The following is an 11425-nucleotide window of genomic DNA, read 5'->3' as shown; positions in this document are numbered from 1 at the left end:
CATAAATGACTGAATGTTTTCTCACCCTGAGCTAATTGCTTATTAATGTACTGGGATTAAACATAGTGGTTCTCACATGCAGAACTAGTGGGTCATGAGGAAGCTGCATCAGTGCATGATTTTTTTCCCCCCATGCAGGCAGAGCTAAATGAAAATGGTGGGTCATTAGCGTAGTGTTATTAAAAGATGAGCCCACCAACAGTCTATTTCCACTGCTTCCACCTGCGTTGTTTAAACAGCAGCACTGCTGGTGAATATATCTACATCGATGGGAGCGGGGGTCTTGAAATGAGGGGTGTTCAGGTCAGTTTCTGGAGTGTTGCTGTGTATCTTGGCGATGGAAAACACAGGAGGAGCTCCACTGACTGAAAACAGCCTAGGCAGACGTCAACAGTCAGACGCTCGTTGCTATCTTGGCAGTGGCTTGTCAACACAGGCGCGTGCAGCCCAACAGCGAACGTACACCCCCAGAAATAGCAATCCGCCAAAGTCAGACCTCACCTGGCTCCTAAAGGGAACGACAAGAGACACGCTGATTGGTTTATTACTGCATGTTATGCCCCCAAAAACACACCCATGATTCATTAAGAGACTTGTACATTTCGAGCAGTGCAAGGCGAACGTTTCCCATCCTTACGATAGCAAATACACACTGACACGCCCTAAATCTGTACGGTGTGCAACTGATGGCTCGCCTAAAGATCACTAAAATAGGGCCTCTAAACTTACAGTGACGCAAGACAGCTAGGTTAGGCATAGCTAAAGTCGTTCTGCACAGGCACAAATTTGATTTACCTAAAGCCACGACCCACAACATTACCATAGTTGCTAAAACGCGAGGTCCCAATCAGTAAATTTCATGCTTTTACAAATGTTTTACTTAAGAAATGTAGTTTACACTAGATGTAAACACTGTTCCTTCAGTAAAGGCAGCTCATATTTTCCAAAGGCTTTAGCTTAAAGTCCCTAATGGTGATCAGAGTGCAGAACTGGCTAGGCTACTAAGCTACAAAGCTCAATAAGACCAGATTCCAGGTTCACAAAGTGCACAGGCAGGTTTACTGTGATGGTAAAAGGGACAGTATGACAGTAGTAGTTAGCATGTTTGGGTGGAATCCGGCACAGCCATTCGTGTCCACCTTTTCCATGTGCTGCTAGTGATTCAGAAACCACACCGTCACGCAAAAAAATCCCAGGCGAATGAACGTGGCAGTAAATTTCCAGCGCTTTCCCAACCTTTCCTGTTCTCCTGGTTCCGAATTCAGTCTCAGTAGTTCAGTATAGCCGTAGTTCATAGTCCATAGTAACTCTCTTTCGAATGGAGAGCATGGGTTAAGTTGCACTGGGCCCATTCTGGGGAAGGTATTGAGAGCGGTTTGGGTTCGCCCAGCTCTTCTGAAGCGTTTAATTACCAGGCCTGTCGGAGAGCGTGTGCTGATGGAGATTGCGGAGAGGAAGGGGAGGGGCCGAAAAGAAAACTCCAGTCAAGGTCACGTACTGCGACAATGGCGCCGCTAATCCCTCCCCTGCTCGGCCACGATTTGACCCGCACCCCGCCGCTCCGAGGAAGAGGAACCGAGATGCGCGATGGAAGTGCGTTGGGGGGAACGGAGGGGAGGGCGGGGGTGTATGGGGCCAGACTCCTCTTCCTCACCCCTGCGCATTAGGCTTCCGAGAGCGGCCGGATAATCTACCAATTAGCAGCAATTGTGGCGCAGGGTTTTAATGTGGGGTTTCTGTATTTTTTAAAGACCGTTTAATTTTCCCTCTCTCTCTGGCACAATCACGATTGTCGCCGCTCTCTCCAGCCCTTCTCATTTAAAATAAAAGAGTCGGGGGCTTAATTTGGCATTAAGTAGGGTGGGGGCGAGAGGGTGGTGGTGTGGAATATGCACTGCCAGCAGAGCGATTGTCAGTCCGAGGCGGCGAGAAAGAGGCCGAGAGAAAGCCTGAAAGGAGAAAATCATTTTAAAAGGGGGGCTAGTGTGAAGGACTTGTACGAACAGGCCCAAAGCTCGCCAGTGTAGCATGGCAGCACAGGATTCCGCATTGTGCCCAGATAACATTGCCGTCCCACCGTCCACCCAGCCCCCAGCAGGCCAGCGGTTCGCTGAGTGAGGATTAGCACATGCTATTACATTAGCCTAATAACGGGATAAGAGCAACTTATCCACATATTGTCCGAAAACACAAAGCTACAGTAGGCCCGTCCTGCCCCTAGCCCAGCAAACCGAGCTGTAGCATGCAATGCTAACAAAAGCGACAAGCCTCACGTCACTGCAGATGACCATGCTGAGCTTCTGTGCGCTGTCAGGTCTTTAAGTCTGTGCATTTTTCATACTCCAGCAAGTAACATGCCTGAGCCGTCAAAACAGGTGGAGCGCAGATTTACCTTTCGGCTGGTACCGCCTCATAAGGGCAGGGGTTCATCTCTGGAGTTCTGAAATCAGCCCTTTTCCGCCAAGGCTAACAGCAGCGCTTTCAACAGACGGCTCTTAGCTAACACGTCCGTGATTACAGGCACTAAAATTACAATCATTAGGCGCCTGCATGGGGATTTCCACAGGGGAAACCTAGCCGAGTGAATGCTGCCTTCTAATTTTCAATTGAATGTTTAGCACACTGTGCAGGTGAGAGAGCTTTCTGGAAGAGCACACTGAAGCCATTCGGCACGACTGCATAAAGGCTGCATGCACACCGATCAGCCGTAACATTAGCAATATTAGTACTATTAGTACCACAGGTGAAGTGAAAATCACTGATCATCTACAAAGGCATCTGTCCGGGGCGGCGGCCAGTGAACAGTCAGTTATTGAAGTTGAGGTGCTGAAGCAGTATAAATCAGTCAAGCATAAGAATCGGAACTATTGTTTTAGATGTCTGGGTCAGAACTCCTAAACATCAGGCAGGTCTTGCTGGGTTTACTAGGTATTCAGTGGCCAGTACCTAAAAAAGGTACAAAGGACAATTGGCGACAGGGTCATGAGCACCTAAGGCTCATTGATGTGTCTGCTCTATGGAGGCTCCACCTCACAACTTACAGGACTTACAGGACCTGCTGCTCACGTCTTGCTGATCCAGATACCACAGGGCACCTTCAGAGGTCTCGTGAAGTCCATTCCTCGACGGGTCAGATCTTTTGCGGACCTACTCAATATAAGACAGGTGGTAATAATGTTATGACTGATCGGTGTGTATTAGATGATATGCTGTTGAAGGCATCTACACAATTTGAATATTTAACAAGCGTGTCATTTATTTTCTTACAGAAATACACGAAAATAAACCATATTATACTCCCGGAATTGCGAGCGAACTGAGCTTTAAATAAATGCATACCATTGCGCTAACTATTTTGTTGACCTTTTGCACATTAATTACAACTTCATAAGAACTCGATGCCCTACTATGGAACAACCGAACAATGGCCCTCATTTCAATATCTTAATGGGAAAAGAAACCATCTTTGAATGCTGCAGCATAAGGACAGATTCCATTTGCCATACTTCCTTTGAAGTCGACTGTCCGGACTGAGTAGGCCTGAGGCCACCTTCCGCAAGTTCCTCCACTCTCACTCACATAGCTAGCTGCGTTCTGGCAGCTCCCAGCTCCTTCCCAAGCTCTCAGAAGCAAAATGCACTCTATAGCACTTCAAAATCAATGCTAGATTTGCATTTGGCCTGTGTGTCCCAAATACGCCACAGTCCAGAAGAACGGCTAGTAAGCAAGCATAATGTAGTAGGTGGTTCCCGTGAAGGTTAAGATCATAACTGTAGCTAAGATTTAACTTACGCCATTAAAGAAGTCTGATTTCAGGGTTCATAGCACTCCACTAATCTATCTACTAAGATGCTTAGCGTAGAGGGTTTTGGCCCTACAGGAATTCAAACTTGCATTCAGACCAGGCCTGGAATCATCTATCTAGGAGTGCTATGTTTGTCCCAGGTGGGGCAAAAGGTAGCAAAAAGGCCAGTAATTAGCTGGCATCCCTGCTTGCCTTTATAGTGCTAATTTGGGGTCAGGCTGCAGGGAGCAAAGGCCTTGACCACAGCTGGCTTGCTCCATGACTCCGCACTGGCCGTGTGTATCCTATTGGAGCAAAAACAATCCGCAGGCTGTTCCCCCCCGACCTTGCCCTTGGGCCACGTTGGCCACTGCAGCTGCCCGGTGGCATGTGGGGGGCGACTCCCCAGCATTCCTGGGACCTCTGTACCCTTTCCCCACAAGCTCTTCCTGCAGGTGTACAGGGGGAAAGTTCAGGGTGTCTCTCAGAGGGGCTGGTCCCACCTCCCTCCCGTTTTGTTTACCTCCCAGTGAAAACGGCGAGGGGCTCTGGTTCGGGCTCGTCCCCTCCTCCAATCTCCTCAATCTGCCCTGGGCTCTGCAAACAACGCTCTGATCCCCTTTCCCAATGGCTAACTCCTTCCTGCAGGGTTCATCTCCAGGTCTTGACTTCAATAACGCTGCAGAGGAGGAGTGCATGCTTGGGCGAAGGCTTACGCACTGGCCGCTGGAGATCGACTGAACGATCCGAAAATTGCACTTGCATTCCTCACTCTGTAGGACAGGTCACACAGTACACGTAGGAACCCGGCTGAGCGGTGGTTCATACGTTCACACGGCCGCCGCGCATCACACCTCAGACAAGGGGGATATTCTTCTCTGTGGAGTTTCCACTGAGGGCCATTCTTTCTTGCTCCACTTCCTTCATTTAGTTTGGATAAACAGTGCCAACCTGGAGTCCACCTGCTTTGGGGCTCTTGAGAAATTGACTTTTCCTGAAAAGTTTCTCGACCCTTGACCCCCGGGGTGCAGGAAGGGGGCACGGAGAGGCGATGCCCTCCTGTGTGGCCGGCCGCCATTTAACCCCCTAATTGTTACAAGGCAGCTTCTGGCGCTCTAATACTTTGCTTCCGGAAATCGTTCTTAAACAATCAAATAAACGCACATGGGTGGAATTCGCCATGCCTCTGGGCCTGGGACAATAGGCAAAGGCAACGCAGCGGTGGGCAGCCGTGCGGCGGGAGCGCAGCTCAAACTCTGAGCAGGACTCAGAGTCCAGGGGCCCAAGCGTAGATCCTGGGAGCATGATGCTTTCGGTATTGCCGTCAGTAGCTACGAACAAAAGCTTAGAACTGTGGGCTTGAGCCATACTCAGACAGGTATTCTCACTACCACGGATATACTCAATACCCTAGTCAGGATCAATACTTAAACTTAATTAATAGATTAATAATACATCTGGACACATCTGGCCACTCTGAAAAGTCACCTTTACAGGCCAGGACAAATCCTTCTTCACTTTCAATGGAAGTGAATGTAAGATTCATCATTTTGAAGCTTTTCTATTGGTTCATTATGAAATTGACCAGATTCGAATAATGCCAAAATGGAGATAGCAGGTTTTCTATGACAGTGCTGTCAGTGAGGCTTTTCACAGCTATGTCTATTAAAGGAAAATGAACAATCAGGCCGTCCAGGGCTCGTGAAAACAATCCCGCATAAGCAAATTCTCTTTTTTTGATCACTGTCAGGCGCGAGTAACGGACTCAGGCGCGAGTAACGGATCTTAATTAGCGTATTAACCCTCATGTTTGCGCTGGACTGTTTCTTCTAGCAGTTTCTAGCAGGAATTTTAAGAAGGCTGGAAGGAAGCAGTAGATCAGGAGCTGGAGATGGGCCGTCTGTCCCGATGATTTGCGGATCTGTTATTAGCGTGCGGCGCGAGGTTCCCCCGGAGGACCTTGTACTTGCTTTTCTTTTTCGTTTTTTTTTTTTTTTTAACCCCCCCCCCAAATCCTTATTTTTCCTTTCCTCTTCTTTTACCGCTGTGGTCTTTCCTGTGATTCATCATTTTACCACCAAAACGTTATTGTACAAATACTGAATGCAAATACATTTCGGTGATGGATTTCTCTAAATGCCGGCCATATAAGGTAGAGTGCTACAGCGCGTCTTCTCACTCAGTGTGTGTGTGTGTGTGTGTGCGTGTGTGTTTCCTCTGGATCTAGGGTGGGAGCTAGCCTTGCGTTAAGATGTCCTTTTTCTTTGGTGTATAAGCTCGCTTCTTTTGCTGAAGCTGGATTTGCCTTCATCTCAGACAGAAGAGAGAAACCTCCAGCAGTCCAGCAGTCCAGCCGGGGCAGTACATGTTTACTGTATGCCTGTATAATTAAACACCCCTGTACATTTAGGCCTATCTGGAATCCTATATGGCTGGATGCACTTATTCCCCCCCCCCCCCCCCTCCGCTCCTGAGCACCCCCCACCCCCCCATTTCCTCACCCTGCACTTTTTCGCAGCAGTGGCCTCAGACGCAGAAGCTTTTTTTTTTTTTTTAAGGTTAGACGGCAGGCCAGGCCCGAGTGCTTCCCAGGAATCAGAGGGAAGGGAGCGGTCAGACCCAGCTAAACAAAGCGGCCGCGTTCAACTGCTCGTTCGACTGACCAGAGGACTCCTGCCAGAGGAGGTAAAATTATATTTCACTGCTTTGTCTGGGTCTGTCTCTCTCTCTCTCTCTCTCTCTCTCTCTACCACTCTCTCCAACCTGGCTCCACCAACCCTCTCTCTCCCTCTCTCTCTCTCCATTCCCGACCTTAAACTCAGGTGTTATTTTTCAAGGGGGGGTCTCTGAAGGCTTAGCGATTGGTGATGCAATGAAACAACAGACAGATTCCGAGCAAGCCTTCGGCGGAGGCAAATTGGGTGGGGAGAGAGTTCTAAAGAGCCTCCAAGGTCAGCCGGTGTGGGAACCGACGCCGCGGCCAGGGAGGAAAAAAAAAAAGAGGAGAAAAAAGGAAGCGGAGAGCGGAGAGCGGAGAGCGGTATCAAAGGCTGCTGTTTTCATGGAGGCCACATTCAAACCTGGGCTTCCACTTCTTTTAGCCAGCGCTATCATGTGTCCCCTCAGTGCTGATGGAGCCTTAGTAAAGAGTATGGGCTTTAATGACTGCATGTGGTCACCTTGATAGGAGCTACATCTGCCAAACGAAACGTTCTCATAGACACGAGTGTGCTCAGTTGTTCTGAGTAGAGGAGGTTAAAACATTAGAGAGTTTTAGAAACGACCAACAATGGAAACAACAAGCAAATTAATGTATAGTAATAAAAATTACAGCATGTTGAAGATATATTATGTCAAATAACCAATTTACAGTTATGATTGACATTTAATTTGACTGTAAAATGTAATAAAAATATTATTATATAATAATAATGTAATTTATATATATATATTTAGTAGATATTATATATTTATTTTATTTTGAAACTGATTTACATGAATTAAATTTTTTAAGTAAATACAGTTACTGTATTTAAATATATTATATTTATAAGTATCACATGTATGTAATTACATTAATAAAACTAAAACTAAAACTTATAGAAGTGAAACATCCCAATCTGATGTTAATCTAATGTAAAGCTATTTCTGAACTGTGGTAAAGTTACATCATTTCATAAATAATACTTTAAATAACGCAGTTTTCCTTTCTTATGTTTATGTAATCACGTAACAGCTGTTGAGCAATCTTAAAACACACACACACACACACACACACACACACACACACACACGAGCACACTGAGTGTACCTCTCTCACTCTTTTCCTTCTAATTTCCAAATAAAGAAAAGAGAGCCGACCCACAGCCGCATCCTGTCCTACACACACCTCAGCTTTCTAACTCACTTCTGTTTTTTATTTTTAAAACAATGTATCATTTTACAATAACACACACACACACACACACACACACACACACACATATATATTTACGTATAAGAGAGTAACTGCAGTGTATGGCAGTAATAGATAAAAAAAATACATAAATAGAAAATTCACTTTCTGGAACTGTACACATTGTTTTGACTTAGCAGTGCAAGAAAAATGAGTGTGTGTGTGTGTGTCATGAAAAAGGATTGGGTCTACCTCATTCTTTACATTAAAAAAGATAATTCTCTTCCATAACTGCTTTAATTTGAGAGCAGATTTTTCTTTTCCAGTAACAGAAATCATGTGAAGACAGACAGACAATTAGAGAATATTTTAAAAATTCCTGCAAAATATTGTTAAATGAAACATTGTTATTATATAATGTAAATGGCAAGTGTTTTTGGAGTGTTTCTACATAAAAGACAACAAAAGATTTTGTGTGTGTAAATATATAATATATATGTATATGTATATTTATATATGTATATATGTATATTTATATATGTATATATGTATATTTATATATACATATACACACAATGTTTGTATATTTAATTTTTAATTTTTGTATATATGCAAAAACTATGACCAACCCATGTCTGACTTCTCTACAGATTCACTTATTTATTGTTTTAATGCAATTTTACAGCACTTTTTAAATAGTATGTTTTGTTGGTATTTTCTTCCTAACTTGCTTAAACATCAATAAATAAATAGAAAGTGAACTCTAACAGTAATAGAAAAATGCCCTGTTTAGGTTTGCTTTAGTCAGTTTTACTGCTGACCAGCTCCCTTCCTAAAATGTGATTTTCAAGACTTAACGCTATGACTAAATAAATGTTTTAAAAAACCAAAATATCTAAATGACTTTTTACTTTTAAAACTTATTTATTTACTTTAACTTATGTTTTTTTTTATATACTTTTGTAATGCTACAGTGTTTTTCCACCCTAACTTCTGAGCTAAACGCTTTAAAACACTTCATAGAGCTGCTCAAGACCTCCGCACTGCACTATATAAAATGCATGTGTTTCTGCCCTTTACGACACAGCACTAGCCCGAATCCTCTGCCTGAATTATGCTCTAAATACGTGTCGAGTAAGGTGGGATTTGGCCCGGCAGGTGCTGTGCTCTAAACCGGCTGGGGGTCCCTGTAGTCCTGCAGCGCCTGCCCTGCCCGAGGTCAACCGGATTAGCTCGGGAAGAGTAGACGGAGGCTGCAGACGGAGCTCGGGCTGGGAGACTCCCCTGTGATTTAAATGTGGCGGCCGGGACGAGAGCTGCCATTAAAGGCAGTGTGTTATTTACCCACCGCGAGCCAGTCTATTACACGGCCCACTATGAGGAAGGCTCTCCGGGCCCGGGCGCAGGGGCTCTGCCGTGCCTGCTCTGTTTACCCTGCACTCCAGCATGCTGATTGGGCGATTTGGAGGAGATATGACATTCCGGCAGTGCCGAGAACGAGGCGACGGGTCGCCCTTCCGAGCTCGTAAGCAGGCATTCATTATTCGGACGAGCTGGCGGGGGCAAGAAAGCAGAGGAAAGGCCAAGTAAGTGATGGGGGTGGCAGAGGTGGATTTAAAGAGGAGGCTGGAATGGGATGGGATAGGATGGAGGGGGGGGTGCAGAAGGGGTTACGATTGGACAGGGATTATCTTCTCCCATATATATCTCACACTTACAATAACTCCAACACGGCTCATCCGGAAACAGCTTGTTTAAACTCCGGAAAAGTGGAAGAAGCCAATGTTTGATTTTGTCTCTTTTACACGCCGTAACAGAGACGGACGGACCGCCGTCCCAACATAAGCCCTCTGGAGGGCAGGAAACACAGGCTCAACACACTCACACACACACACACATCCATACTCACACTCAAAGTCAGGAGTAAGCCTGGTCTCAAAATATTTCATCATTTCTTCACACACACACACACACACACACACACACACCGTTCCACCAAAAGCAGTGTAATCATGGGTGTTAATCTGTGACCTCACAATGATTCAATTACGAATCTATTGAAAGTGACTCAGTGCATTAATAAATCTCACTTTTCACCACAATTTGATTCAATTTCACTTTGATTCTTTTCAAATTGATTCAGTTCATGGTGAAATTTAACTTTCAAACACAACTGGATTTTATTTCATTTTAATTAGAAATTGATTCAGTGCAAATCGCTCACATTTCCCAACGGATCAAAATTATTTCATTATGATTCTTTAAACAATGATTCAGTGTAAAATGATTCCTCGAATTTGATAATGATTCTTTTAGGCAATATTTCAGTGAGAAATCTCAAACTGGGCTACATTAGAAAATGTTTAAAAAAAGGTTCCTCACACTCTAATTTTAGAAGGTGCTTCAACTCTCTTATAAAAATGATTCTTTATGCAACCAAAAGTTTATTCAAATCCTTTGCTTTATTTTTTAACTGGAGCTCAGTTTGAGATTCCATCCAGCCCTGAAATGTGGCGTAGAGAAGTGCCATTAAGTCGAACAATGCTGTGGTGAAAACTGGGATTCATTTAGCACTGAATCATTCGTTTAAGGAATCGTAATGACACAATTGTGCAATTTGATTCAATTAGATTTGAATCCAGTTCAGAATCGTTTTCTAAAAGACACGAAACACAGAGCTTTTCACCCACGAGCTGAATGCTTTTAATAAACTGTGAAGAGTCTTACTGAACATGATTCACCTCCAAAACTGTTGCAGCTGAACCTCCACCCTCACACTGCTGCATTTCTACATGCTTAAGACGAACGTTTGCCTACCTACGTCAAATGGACCGGCATGAGTGTGTATGAGTGTGAGTGTGTATGTAAGAGAGAGAGAGAGAGAGAGAGAAAGAAAGAGAGAGAGGGAGACTGATGTTTATATTCTGCATTGCCCCGAGGAGGCTGAACTCTCGGCGGCTTCAGCACGGGGGACTGAACCTTCTCTGAACCCTGCATGCAGTCCAGAGCAGGTGGAGAAACATGCTCTTTCCATCCTTCTCTCTCTCTCCTTCTCTCTCTCTCCTTCTCTCTCTTTCTCTCCAAACTCCTTTCTTCTTGCAAAGTGGACGCATCAGCCGCTCGCTGACGCATTAGCAAGCAATAAGCCTCCACTGCCATTCCCAATGTCAGGTAAGTTCCAGCAGACCGTCACACGGAGCTATTCTGACCGGGGTGACCAATCCAGCAATGGGATTTTTTTTGAAAGGTGGAATGACAGAGGGGCGAGGTATGACGTTTCTCTGAATCAGATATTTGACTAATTGAATTATGTAGCCGAGGCCCAGCAGAAGATGATGCATGATCTGTAGATGAACGGAGCTCAGAATCTGAAGAACCTGCTATTTACTCCAGGATTAATCCACTTATTGGCGTGTCTAACGTTATTAGCCATTTCCATATGGTGCTCATATACTGAACCCACCCAGCTGAACACGTTTTCACGGAAAAGATCTCCAGCATTAAAGCTGGTATCAAGCATACATACATCGCCCACATTCCCTCTGCGAGTTCAGCTGCGATTCTCCTAGCCAGTCACGCCACTTATATCAGTTAGGGACTACATTACACACTCGTGATCACACTGAGAATGGGACTGTACTAAACGACTAAATAAATAAATAATGAAATAAGGGGAACATTCAATAAAAATACATGATCTTTAATAAAGCTGATACTTATTTCCAGCAAGTTCAATTTATACGTTT

General features: G+C 44.7%; 1 long non-coding RNA gene across 1 annotated transcript in view; it reads right to left on the bottom strand.

Moving 5' to 3' along the window:
- Positions 1 to 466: 466 nt before the first annotated feature.
- LOC140553977 (uncharacterized) overlaps positions 467 to 11425 on the bottom strand; it is a 30755-nt gene continuing 19796 nt past the window's right edge. Inside the window, exon 4 of the long non-coding RNA XR_011979572.1 lies at positions 467 to 508. This is a non-coding gene — a long non-coding RNA (uncharacterized lncRNA). The remainder of the gene's footprint in view (positions 509 to 11425) is intronic.

Source organism: Salminus brasiliensis, chromosome 4, assembly GCF_030463535.1.
Source record: "Salminus brasiliensis chromosome 4, fSalBra1.hap2, whole genome shotgun sequence".
Taxonomy (NCBI): Eukaryota; Metazoa; Chordata; class Actinopteri; order Characiformes; family Bryconidae; genus Salminus; species Salminus brasiliensis.
This window is presented reverse-complemented; position numbering and strand designations above follow the sequence as displayed.